Source organism: Saimiri boliviensis, chromosome 20 (assembly GCF_048565385.1).
Source record: "Saimiri boliviensis isolate mSaiBol1 chromosome 20, mSaiBol1.pri, whole genome shotgun sequence".
Taxonomy (NCBI): domain Eukaryota; kingdom Metazoa; phylum Chordata; class Mammalia; order Primates; family Cebidae; genus Saimiri; species Saimiri boliviensis.
In genome coordinates, this window is record NC_133468.1 from 35,392,040 (window position 1) to 35,404,061 (window position 12,022).

The 12,022-nt window shown below is 52.3% G+C and overlaps 1 protein-coding gene across 5 annotated transcripts in view; it reads left to right on the forward strand.

Moving 5' to 3' along the window:
• Positions 1–12,022, forward strand: part of GTF2IRD1 (GTF2I repeat domain containing 1) — a 148,512-nt gene that overhangs the window by 115,586 nt on the left and 20,904 nt on the right. The window lies entirely within an intron of this gene.

Here is a 12,022-nt window from a genome sequence, read left to right on the forward strand (position 1 = left end):
TTCCGAGATTCCGGCTGAACTTGGGGCAGGACGGAGGTGCCACTGGTGGAGACGGGGAACATGGAGGAGGAGCTGGTGGGGCGGGAGGCGGCGGAGCAGGCTGGTTCAGTCTAGGGTCTCCTCCAGCCGACGTCGGAAGCAAGTTGGGGCTCAGGGGAGCAGTCCAGGCTTGAGATACAATTTGGGGAATCACGAATTTATAACTGGTATTTCAAGCCCTAAAACAGGCCGGATCCAGTGGCTCATGCCTATAATCCCAGCACTCTGGGAGGTTGAGGCGGGAGGGTCACTTGAGCCCAGGAGTTCGAGACAAGCCTGGGCAACATAGCAAGACCCCACTGCTACCAAAAAAAAATTAGCTGCACATGGTACATACCTGTGATTCCAGCTACAGGCAAGCTGAGGTGGAAGGATCACTTGAGCCCAGGAGTCCAGAAGGTCGGGCTGCAGTGAACCATGATTGTGCCTCTGAACTCCAGCATGGGCAACAGAGTGGGACCCTGTCTTAAAAAAATAGTGAATTAACATAGTGGCTTCAAACAACACCGTTTTATTGCCTTCCAGTTCTGGAGGGCAGAAATCTGAAATGAGTCTTCCAAGGCTAAAGTCAAGGTGTCAGGGCCGGGTGCTGTGGCTCACGCCTGTAATCCCAGCACTGTGGGAGACCGAGGCGGGCGAATCACTTGAGGTCAGGAGTTCGAGACCAGCCTGGCCAACATGGTGAAACCCCGTCTCTACTTAAAATATAAAAATTAACCAGGTGTGGGGACATGCGTCTGTAATCCCAGCTACTCGGGAAGCTGAGGCAGGAGAATTGCTTGAATCTGGGAGGCCGAGGTTGCAGTGAGCCGAGATTGTGCCACTGCACTCCAACCAAGGTGACAAGAGCAAGACTCCATATCAAAAATAATAATAATAATGAAATAAATAAAAATCCAAAAATTAGCCGGGCGTGGTGGTGCACGCTTGTAATCCCAGCTACTCAGGAGGCTGAGGCAGGAGAATCACTGGAACCCAGAAGGCAGAGGTTGTGGTGAGCTGAGATCATGCCATTGCCCTCCAGCCTGGGCTTCAAGAGCAAGACTCTGTCTCAAAAAAATAAAAAATAAAGATGTCAGCAGGGCTGGGTTCTTTGGAGGGTCTAGGGGAGAATCCATTTCCTTGTCTTTTGTTTTTTTGAGACGGAGTCTTGCTCTGTCCCTCAGGCTGGAGTGCAGTGGCGCGCTCTTGGCTCACTGCAACCTCCGTCTCCCGGGTTCTAGCGATTCTCCTGCCTCAGCTTCCTAAGTCGCTGGGACTACAGGGCACCACCATGCCTGGCTCAGTTATCTATTTTTAGTAGAGGCGAGGTTTCACCATATTGCCCAGGCTGGTCCCAAACTCCTGACCTCAAGAGATCTGCCCACCTCGGCCTCCCAGAGTGCTGGGGTTACAGACGGGAGCCGCCGCGCCCGCCTCCAGTTCCTTGTCTTTTCAGCTTCAAGAGGCCGCCTCCCTCCTTGGCTCATGCTCCTTCCTGCTTCCCGCTTCAGAGGGCACAACTCCGGTCTCTGTCTCTGCTGCCCCAGCCTCTTCTGCTTTTGACCTCTGGCCTCCCTCTGACAAGGGTCCTTGTAACTACGTTGAGGGCCCACCTGGCGAACCCAGGACAATCTCCGCCTCTTGAGACCCTTAACTTCATCGCACCGGAAAAGTCCCTTTTGCTGTATGAGCAGATGTATCCAGACTCCTGGGATTAGGATGTGGACACCTTAGGGGGGTCGCCACGCAGCCTGTCCCAGGCTTGGAGTCAACCAAGGTGTCTCTCAAGTGACTGTGTAGGGGACTGGGGCCAGGGACCCGTGAAACACCCAGGGAAGGAGGCGAGGTATGAGGGACACCTGGCATTCAGAGTCAAAGGTGCGGCCGGGCACAGTGGCTCACACTCGTAATCCCAACACTTTGGGAGGCCAAGGCGGGTGGATCCCCTGAGGTCGGGAGTTCAAGACCAGCCTGGCCAACATGGAGAAACCCCGTCTCTACTAAAAATAGAACAATTAACTGGGCTTGGTGGTGCGAGCCTGCTATCCCAGCTACTCGGGAGGCTGAGACGCAGGAATAGCTTGAACCTGGGAAGCAGATGCTGCAGTGAGCCACTACATGCCAGCCTGGGCAACAGAGCGAGACTGTCTTAAAAAATAAAAATAGCTGGGTGCGGTGGCTCACGCCTGTAATCTAAGCCTCCCAACGTGCTGGGATTACAGGTATGCGCCATCTCACCCTGGCAACGTGTTTTAAGGATTAAATAAATGAATCCATGCAAAGATCAAAGGGCAGTGCCTGGCACAGAAGAGCTCAGCTTCTCTTGCATTGATTGACAAGTGCCCATGATAGGTTGGGCTTTTTTTTTTTTTTTTTGAGATGGAGTCTAGCTCTGTCGCCCAGGGCTGGAGTGCAGTGGCACAGTCTCGGCTCACTGCAACCTCCGCCTCCTGATTTCAAGAGATTCTCCTGCCTCAGCCTCCTGAGTAGGCAGGATTATAGGCATGCACCACCACACCCAGCTAATTTTTGTATTTTTAGTAGAGACGGGGGTTTCACCACGAGGGTCAGGCTAGTCTTGAACTCCTGACTTCGTGATCCTCCCACCTCAGCCTCCCAAAGTGCTGGGGTTACAGGCGTGATCCACCCCGCCTGGCCTAATTTTTGTATTTTTAGTAGAGATGGGGTTTCACCATGTTGGCCAGGCTGGTCTTGAACTCCTGGCCTCAAGTGGTCCACCCACCTCATTCTCCCAAAGTGCTGTTATTGCAAGCATGAGCCACCACGCCCGACTGTGTTCAGTAATTCTTAGCATATTGGCATTTTCCCTGCCTCTCTCTCTCTGTCTCTGTCTCTCTCTCTCACACACACACACATGCACACACATACACACATTATTTCTCTTTCTTTTTCTTCATTTGAAGTTGCAAACATCTTGACTCTTCATGCCTAAATATTTCAATGCACCTCTCCTAAGAAAAACACTGTTATCTTACATAGTCACAATAGTATCATCACCCTTATAAAACTTAATAATTCCCTGTCATCTAACATACGGTCTTTATTCAAATTCCCAAAAACGTCTTCCATGCCTGTTCTCCTCCATGATAGAATCATTTTTCACTGGTGGATGTCTTTTTTAATTTTTTTAGTTTTTAAGACAGAGTCTGGCTCTTGCCCAGGCTGGAGCACAGGGCACAGTCACAGCTCACTGCGGCCTGGACCCGCTAGCCTCAAGCCATCCTCCCACCTCAGCCTCCTGAGTGGCTAGGCATGCGCTACCATGCCCAATTAATTTTTTATTTAACTTTTTTTTTTTTTTAATAAGATGGGGTTTCACCACGATGGCCAGGCTGGTCTTGAACTCCTGACTTCAGGTGATCCACCTACCTTGGCCTCCCAAAGTGCTGGGATTACAGGCGTGAGCCACCACGCCCGGCCTAATTTTTTATTTTTGTAGAGTTTGGGTCTGGTTCTGTTGCCCAGGCTGGAGTGCAGTGGCACGATCATAGCTCACTGTAGCCTTCAGTTCCTGGGTTCAAGCAGTCCTCCCGCATCAGCCTCCCGAGTAGCTGGAACTACAGCTGGGAGCCATTGCACCAGCTATTCTTTAATTTTTTGTAGACAGAGTCTCTCTGTGTTGCCCAAGGCTGGTCTCCAACTCCCGCCTTCAAGTGATCCTCCTCCCTCGGCCTCCCAAAGTGTTCAGATTACGGGCATAAGCCACCACGCTGGGCTGGTGATTTTTTTTTTTTTTAATTATTGCATATAATGTTTGCCTAAACAAAAATGACTTCATTTTGCTTATAGTTTTACTTTCATAACAAAGGTGTGTTATTGAATAGAGTCTGGGACTTAGTGTTTGCACTTAGCTTTGTTTGGCATGATGTGGAAGGGTGTAGCTGCAGCCTGTTAGTTCCCATGGCTCTGTAATCTTCCACCGAGTGGAAATTTACCATGATGCAAGTCCACATTCTCCCCTCCTTGGGGATTGAGCTGCTTCCATTGTTTTGCTATTACTAAGAGTGCAATTAACACTAACAGCTGGGCCAATGGTTCGAGCCCCTGGAAGGCCACAGCGGGAGGATCACTTGAACCCAGGAGTTTGAGACCAGCCTGGGCAATGTGGCAAGACGCCATCTCTACTGCGAGTACAAAAAAATTAGCCAGGCATGGTGGCACGTTGGCTAGTCAGGAGGCTGAGGCGGGAGGATCCCTTCAGCCCGGGAGGCAGAGGTTGCAGTGAGCTGAGATCACGCCACTGCACTACAGCTTGGGCAACAGAGCGAGACCCTGTCTCAAAAAAAAAAAAAAATAGCAGAGGATGAGAAGCACAGATCCATTAAACATTTAAGGCCTGGCCTGGTGGCACATGCCTGTGATCCCAACACTTTGGGAGGCCGAGGTGGGTGGATCGCTTGAACCCAGGAGTTCAAGACCAGCCTGGCCAACATGGTGAAACCCCATCTCTACTAAAAATATAAAAATTAGCCGGGCGTGGTGGCACACGCCTGTAATCCCAGCTGCTTGGGAGGCTGAGGTAGGAGAATCCCTTGAACCCAGGAGGTAGAGGTTGCAGTGAACTGAGATTGTGCCACTGCACTCCAACATGGGTGACAGAGTGAGACTCCATCCCAAAAAAAAAGGAAGTAGAGAGCCCACATTCCAACAGCTTCTTTCACACCCCCACTGGAGTTTTGGATTTGGGGGTTTGATGGCTCTGGCACGTCTAGGCCTAGAGGGGTTCAGGAGGGGTCTTGGGGACCCAGAGAGTACTTCAACATCTCAATCCCACTTTAAAGACAGTTCCCTTTGGGCCAGCCAAGGTGGCTCACGCCTATAATCACACTTCGGGAGGCCAAGGCGGGCGGATCACCTGAGGTCAGGAGTTCAAGACCAGCCTGGTCAACATGGTAAAACCCCATCTCTGCTAAAAATTCGAAAATTAGACAGGCGTGGTGGCTCATGCCTGTAGTCTCAGCTACTCCGGGGGCTGAGGCAGGAGAATCGCTGGAACCCGGGAGGCAGAGGTTGCAGTGAGCCCAGATCATGCCACTGCACTCCACCCTGAGCGACAGAGTGAGACTCCACCTCAAAAAAAAAAAAGAAGTTCCCTTTAAAAAGTGGGTCAAGCCTTAAGGGGCCCTCCTGCACGCAGTGTCCAGCCACAGGTCTGAGGTGGCAGGAGAACAGGCTGCATGATCACAAGCCTGGACACGGTCTCCCCCCGCCCTGCTGCTGGCCCTCGGCTCTCCAGGCCTCAGTTGTCTCATCCATAAAATGGAGAGGATGGAATTCCTGCTAAACCTGAGCACAGGCCCTAGAAGGGGTTAAAAGCGGAACCTGAATTTACCTTTTTTTATTTTTTTGAGACTGGATCTTGCTCTGTCACGCAGGCTAGAGTGCAGTGGTGCAATCGCTGCCGCTGTGAACTCTGCCCGGGCCTGGCAGAGAGGTGGGGGGGGCTCTGTGAAGTGGTTCGGGAGGGGAGGGGAGGTCTGTTATCCCACCCTTCTGCCGCAGACCGCAGTCTCTCCTCCCTAAGCCGCCCTTCGCTGGCTGCGTCTCCCTGCTGTGAAGGGTTGTAATTACCAGCGTGAGATCATCAGTCTGAGCTGAAGACCTCAGACTCTCAGGGAGAGGCCACGCCGGCCAGGGCTCTCGCACTTTGCCCCAGGAGAGAGCCACAGAGCCAGCCCAGGCGTCACCCGAGCCAGCTGGTTTAAAATCGTAGCATGGCTGTGATTCGGTGAGCGTGGTTGCCTTCTTTATTCCCCGCTTGGCCAAATTCACTTACTCCTTGGGCTAACAGATGGCAGGTTGGTAAAGACAAGATCAGAGTTGCCCAGGCCTCGTTCAAGAGAGAGCGGAGATCAAAGAACAGGGAGAGAGGAGGGGCAGGAAGAGCTCCAGGGGAGGTGCTGTCCACCAAAGGTGTCGCTGGCCGGGGTCAGTGGGCAGGAGGTCACTCCTGCTGGGACGGGTTCAGCAGGTGTTTCTGCGCAGCACTGCGGGGAGACCGTGAAGGTGAACCGCCCCCCGACACACAGAGTCCTCGCTGTGACATTTCCAATGTTCGCAACCGTGGGTGTCATTTACAGCTGGCCTGGGTTCAGGGAAGCTCAGGCAGGTCCCGGAGAATAGATAGGTTTGCTGACTTGGCATGCAGGACAGAAATCACCAAGCGCCCCCACCTTTTTTTTTTTTTTTTTTTTTGAGACAGTATCGCTCTGTCGCCCAGGCTGCAGTGCAGTGGCGCGATCTCGGCTCCCTGCAGTCTCCGCCTCCCAGGTTCAAGTGATTCTCCTGCCTCAACCTCCCGGGTAGCTTGGATTACAGGCACCCACCACCACTCCTGGCTAGTTTTTTTTTGTATTACTAGTAGAGATGAGCTTTCACCATGTTGGCCAGGCTCATCTCGAACTCCTGACCTCAGGTGATCAGTGCTGGGATTGCAGGAGCGACCCACCGTGCCGGGCCAGTAATCACTAACTTTTAAATCATGCCAGACTGTGGCGGTTGTGGCCCCTTTCATTCTCCCAGCAGCCATCTGTGGGCATCACTGTCATGGTTGATTTTTGTTTGTTTGTTTGTTTGTTTGTTTGTTTGAGAGCACTCATGCTCCAGAAGGTGGTGGTGGCAGGAGCCTGGCTCTGTCCAGAAAGGGGACTCGTGACCCACTGCAGCTCTCCGAGATGCTCAGCTGGTCTGGGTGAGGTGGCTCACGCCTGTATCTCAGCACTTTGGGAGGCCAAGGTGGGTGGATTGCTTGAGCTTAGGAGTTCAAGACCAGCCTGGGCAACATAGTGAGACCGTGTCTCTACAAAAAATACAAAAATTAGGCCAGGTGCAGTGGCTCGCACCTGTAATCCCAGCACTTTGGGAGGCCGAGGTGAGTGGATCACCTGAGGTCAGGAGTTCAAGACCAGCCTGGCCAACATGGTGAAACCCCGTCTCTACTAAAAATACAAAAATTAGCCAGGTGTGGTGGCACGTGCCTGTAATCCCAGCTACTCAGGAAGCTGAGGCAAGAGAATCATTTGAACCTGGGAGGCGGAGGTTGCAGTGAGCTAAGATCACGCCACTGTACTCTGGCCTGGGTGACAGAGTGAGACTCCATCTCAAAAAAAAAAATAATTTATAGGCTGGGCGCGGTGGCTCACGCCTGTAATCCCAGCACTTTGGGAAGCCGAGGTGGGTGGATCACCTGAGGTCAGGAGTTCAAGACCAGCCTGGCCATCATGGTGAAACCCCATCTTTAAATTTTAAAAAAAATTATTAAAAAAATTATATATATATATATATACACACACACAAATTTAAATATGTATATTTATGTATAAAAATTTATAAATTTATATATGTATATTTATACACACACACACACATACAAATATATATATATATAAATTAGCAAGGCACAGTGGTGTACACCTGTAGTAGCAGCAGCTGTTTGGGAGGCTGAGGGCAGAGGGTGGCTTGCGCCTGAGAGGTGGAGGTTACAGTGAGCTCAGATTGCTCCACCACACTCCAGCCTGGGCAACAGAGCCAGACCCTGTCTCAATTTAGAAAAAAAAAAAAAAAAAAAAGACGCTCTGCTGGGCCATGTGGGTCAGCAAGGATCTCAGCCTTCTCCCTCGGGGCTAACCAGGGTGCGTCAGCGAGCTGTCTCGGTTTCAGGGTTAGCCACGATTCCTGTCGAGGGAGACTGGCGCCAGCCTGCACACCTCAGAGCCCCAAGAGGGATATCTATTCAGATCGGAACCTTGCCCTTTCCCCTGCGGGGCGTGGCTGGAGCACAGACACGAACCCAGTGTCAGGTCCCCAGACAAGGCGGAGGACAGGGGAGTCGGTCTTCACCTATGCTTCAGGTTCCCTCCCAGACAGTGAGTCACTTATTCGCCCAAGGAGCTGCCTGTGGTGCACTTGGGAGTTCCCAGAAGAGCTGGGACTGCAGGTGTGCACCACCACGCCCAGCTTTTTTTTTTTTTTTTTTTTTTTTGGTAGAAACATGGTTTCCCTGTGTTACCCAGGCTGGTCTCAAACTCCTGGCCTCAAGCAGTCCTCCCACTTTAGCCTCCCAAAGTGCTGGGGTGATAGGTGTGAGCCACTGTGCCCAACCTATACTGCTTTTTGAGATGTGCGATTAGATCCAGCAGGCCCAGAGTCCCAGCGGAGGAATGTGGAGACAGGCTCAGAGAGGTTGAGTGACTTTCCATATACCACACAGCATTAGGGCTGCGAAGCAGGATTGCCTTCCTATCTAATGAGCCAGGGCTTTCCCCACCCCTGGCCCTGGGGATCCCATTCTTCCCCACTGTATGCAGGCATTCAAGCAGGGGCTCCCCCAATCCAGCCCCAGCAGAGCCTGCCCTACCCCATTTCCTTCAAAAACTCATGATCAAAAAGAATGCAGCGGCCGGGCGCGGTGGCTCAAGCCTGTAATCCCAGCACTTTGGGAGGCCGAGGCAGGTGGATCACGAGGTCAAGAGATCGAGACCATCCTGGTCAACATGGTGAAACCCCATCTCTACTAAAAATATAAAAAGTCAGCTGGGCATGGTGGCACGTGCTTGTAATCCCAGCTACTCAGGAGGCTGAGGCAGGAGAATTGCCTGAACCCAGGAGGCGGAGGTTGCGGTGAGCCGAGATCGCGCCATTGCACTCCAGCCTGGGTAACAAGAGCGAAACTCTGTCTCCAAAAAAAAAAGGAATGTAGCCTGGGTAACATAGCAAGATCCCATCTCTACAAAAAAAATAGAAAAATGAGCTGGACGTGGTGGCCTGCACCTGTTAGCCCGGCTACTGCACTCCAGCCTGAAGGACAGCAAGACCCTGTCTCTACCCCCACCCAAAAAAAATAAGTCTTTTTCCTCTATATTAAATAAAAAGAAAGACGTAGAAGAACCCAAGAGCAGCTACAGAGAAACATCAGTGTTCTTCCTGAACTTGATGGTGATTGAGCAAGAGACTCCCACGGACGAGGTGTATTACGAGCCTTGCACGGTGTCTGCACGTAGTATGTGCCAAGCTTGTTTTTCAGTTTTTGATTTGTTTTGGTTTGTTAGGGACAGGGTCTAGCTCAATCTTCCAGGCTGGAGTGCAGTGGTGTGATCATGGCTCACTGCAGCCTTGACCTTCCAGCCTCAAGCGATCCTCCCACCTCAGCCTCCCAAGTAGCCGAGATTGCAGGCACACACTGCCGTACCAATATGCTCAGCTAATTTTTGTGGGGTTTTGTTGTTGTTGTTGTTGTTTTGCTTTTGAGATGGAGTCTCGCTCTGTCGCCAGGTCAGAGTGCAATGGCACGATCTTGGCTCATTCAACCTCCGCCTCCCGAGCTCAAGCGATTCTGCTGCCTCAGCCTCCTGAGTAGCTGGAACTACAGGTGCGCGCCACCACGCCCAACTAATTTTTGTATTTTTAGTAGAGACGGAGTTTCACCATGTTGGTCAGACCGGTCTTGCACCCCTGACCTCGTGATCTGCCTGCCTCGGCCTCCCAAAGTGCTGGGATTACAGGCGTGAGCCACTCCATCCGGCCAGTTCTTGTTGTTACTGACAAAGGCACTATGCCCCACTCCACCCACCACACTCCAGAGGTGGTCAGGATGCCTCCCCAAATCGCCGGCCCCCTCAACCAGCCTGGACCCACTTTGCTGATATGCACAGTTCCCGCCACTTCTGGTTCACCACCTGGGACCTGTGTGCCCCATGTAGAGCTGCCAGAGCATCCCGTCAGCTGCTCCATAGTGTCACTCCTGGTTAGTCACAGTGTGGTTTAGGGTTGCACTTCTCCCCAGATCAGACAAGACTTGGAAGGAACAGGGGACATTTCCGGATCCGCTAACGCGTGTTGAGCACCCAAAATCACAGGATGCTACAACTTTGCTTGTGTCTTACTCGCGGCGCCCAAATGCCTCAGAGGTCCATGTGATGAGCCCCCATGTGCAGATGAGGCCACATCCTTGGAGCTTTGAGCCCTATGTGGTGGTCACCTCCCCCGGGAAGCCCTCCCCTACTCCCAGCTGGGTCGGGACCCCTGCTATAGGCTCCCGTCGGCCATGAAATGTCTGAAACCAAAAAATGACTGAAACAGGTCTCAGTTGATTTAGAGCTTTATGGTGCCATGGTGGAGGGCACAGGCAGGAAAAAGAGATTCAGGCTACAGTAGGGTCTGTGGCCTGTGCTTTTTTCCAGAGAAGGATTTGAAGACTTTGGAATTTAAAGAGGAAAGAGGGGCCGGGCGCGGTGGCTCGTGGCTGTAATCCCAGCACTTTGGGAGGCCAAGGCGGGTGGATCACCTGTAGTCAGGAGTTTGAGACCAGCCTGGGCAACATAGCGAAACCCTCTCTCTACTAAAAATATAAAAAATGGACCAGGTGCAGTGGCACACGCCTGAAATCCCAGCACTTAGGAAGGCTGAGGTGGGTAGATCAAGAGGTCAGGAGTTTGAGACCAGCCTGACCAATAGGGTGAAACCCCGTCTCTACTAAAAATACAAAAATTAGCTGTGTGTAGTGGTGGGCGCCTGTAATCCCAACTACTTGGGAAGCTGAGGCAGGAAAATCACTTGAACCCAGGAGGCGGAGGTTGCAGTGAGCCGAGATCACGCCACTGTACTGTAGCGTGGGCGACAGAGCGAGACTGCATCTCAAAAAAAATTAATTTAAAAAATAAATAGACCAGGCACAGTGGCTCATGCCTATAATCCCAGCACTTTGGGAGGCTGAGGAGGGCGGATCACCTGAGGTCAGGAGTTCGAGACCAGCCTGGCCAGCATGGTGAAACTCCATCTCTACTAAAAATACCAAAAAAAATTAGCCAGGCGTGGTGGTGGGTGCCAGTAATCTCAGCTACTCTGGAGGCTGAGGCAGCAGAATCGTTTGAACGCAGGAGGCAGAGGTTGCAGTGAGCTGAGATCTTGCCATTATACTCCAGCCTGGGCAACAAGAGTGAAACTTCGTCTCAATAAATTAATTAATTAATTAAAATTTTAAAAATTAGCCAGGCGTGGTGGCAGGAGCCTGTCATCCCAGCTGCTCTGGAAGCTGAGGCATGAGAATCACTCGAACCCGTGAGGCAGAGGTTGCAGTTGAGCCGAGATCATGCCACTGCATTCTGGCCTGGGTGACAGAGCAAGACTCTGTCTCAAAAGAAGAAAGAAACTTTAGGGGTATCTGAGACTTCAAGAAACCCAGGGCTCGTGCTAGAGTGGAAAGACCAGAGCTTTGGGGTCGACAGAAGACTCCCGGTGCTTAGTGGCTGTGTGACCTTGGGCAAGTTTCTTGACCTTTCTGAGCCTCTGTGTCCTTGGCTGTGGTGTCTAGGAGAGCATCTGCACACAGTGATGTGTGTGATCCAGGCCATTCTTTCTGTGTTCTGTGAATCCCGCCACCAGCGATTCCTCAGTGGCATGGGGCCAGATGGAACATGCTGCCTGCCACCTCCCCGAAGGCTCTAGGAGCTGGTCCTCGGGCCGAGGACTCCATCACAGTTGTCTTCATGGGATCTGGACGAGTCTTCTAGAAACCTCTAGAAGTGTGGGGTCTTGGTGTGGCTGAATTAGAGGCATCACGCCATGAGATGGGGACACGGGAGGAGGACGTTGTCTGGGATGGCCATGTTTGCGGTGTCTCTGGGCATCCAGGGGGGCTGGCTGGCTGTGCTTGAAGACAGATGCGGCAACTCACAGATGGGCGGAGATTCCAGAGTATGGGCGTGGACGGACCAGGCCGGGGACCTTCGAGGTTCCTACGGACCTGGGGTGGTGGCTGTTGGAGCGCTGGGAAAAGGAGGAATGAGGCCAAGCAGGTGCCCAGCCTCTGTCCCGTGGGAAGCTCTGTGCTCTTTGGGGTAGCCCCCACATTGGGAATGGGGACTCCATTTCTGGTAGCTTGTGCACAGGAGGCCAGGCCACCCAGACGGGGCCGGCAGGCTCCAAGCGGCACAGAGCACCAGCCGAGGACACGCAGTTTCCAAGATGGCCTCCTAGACAGTAG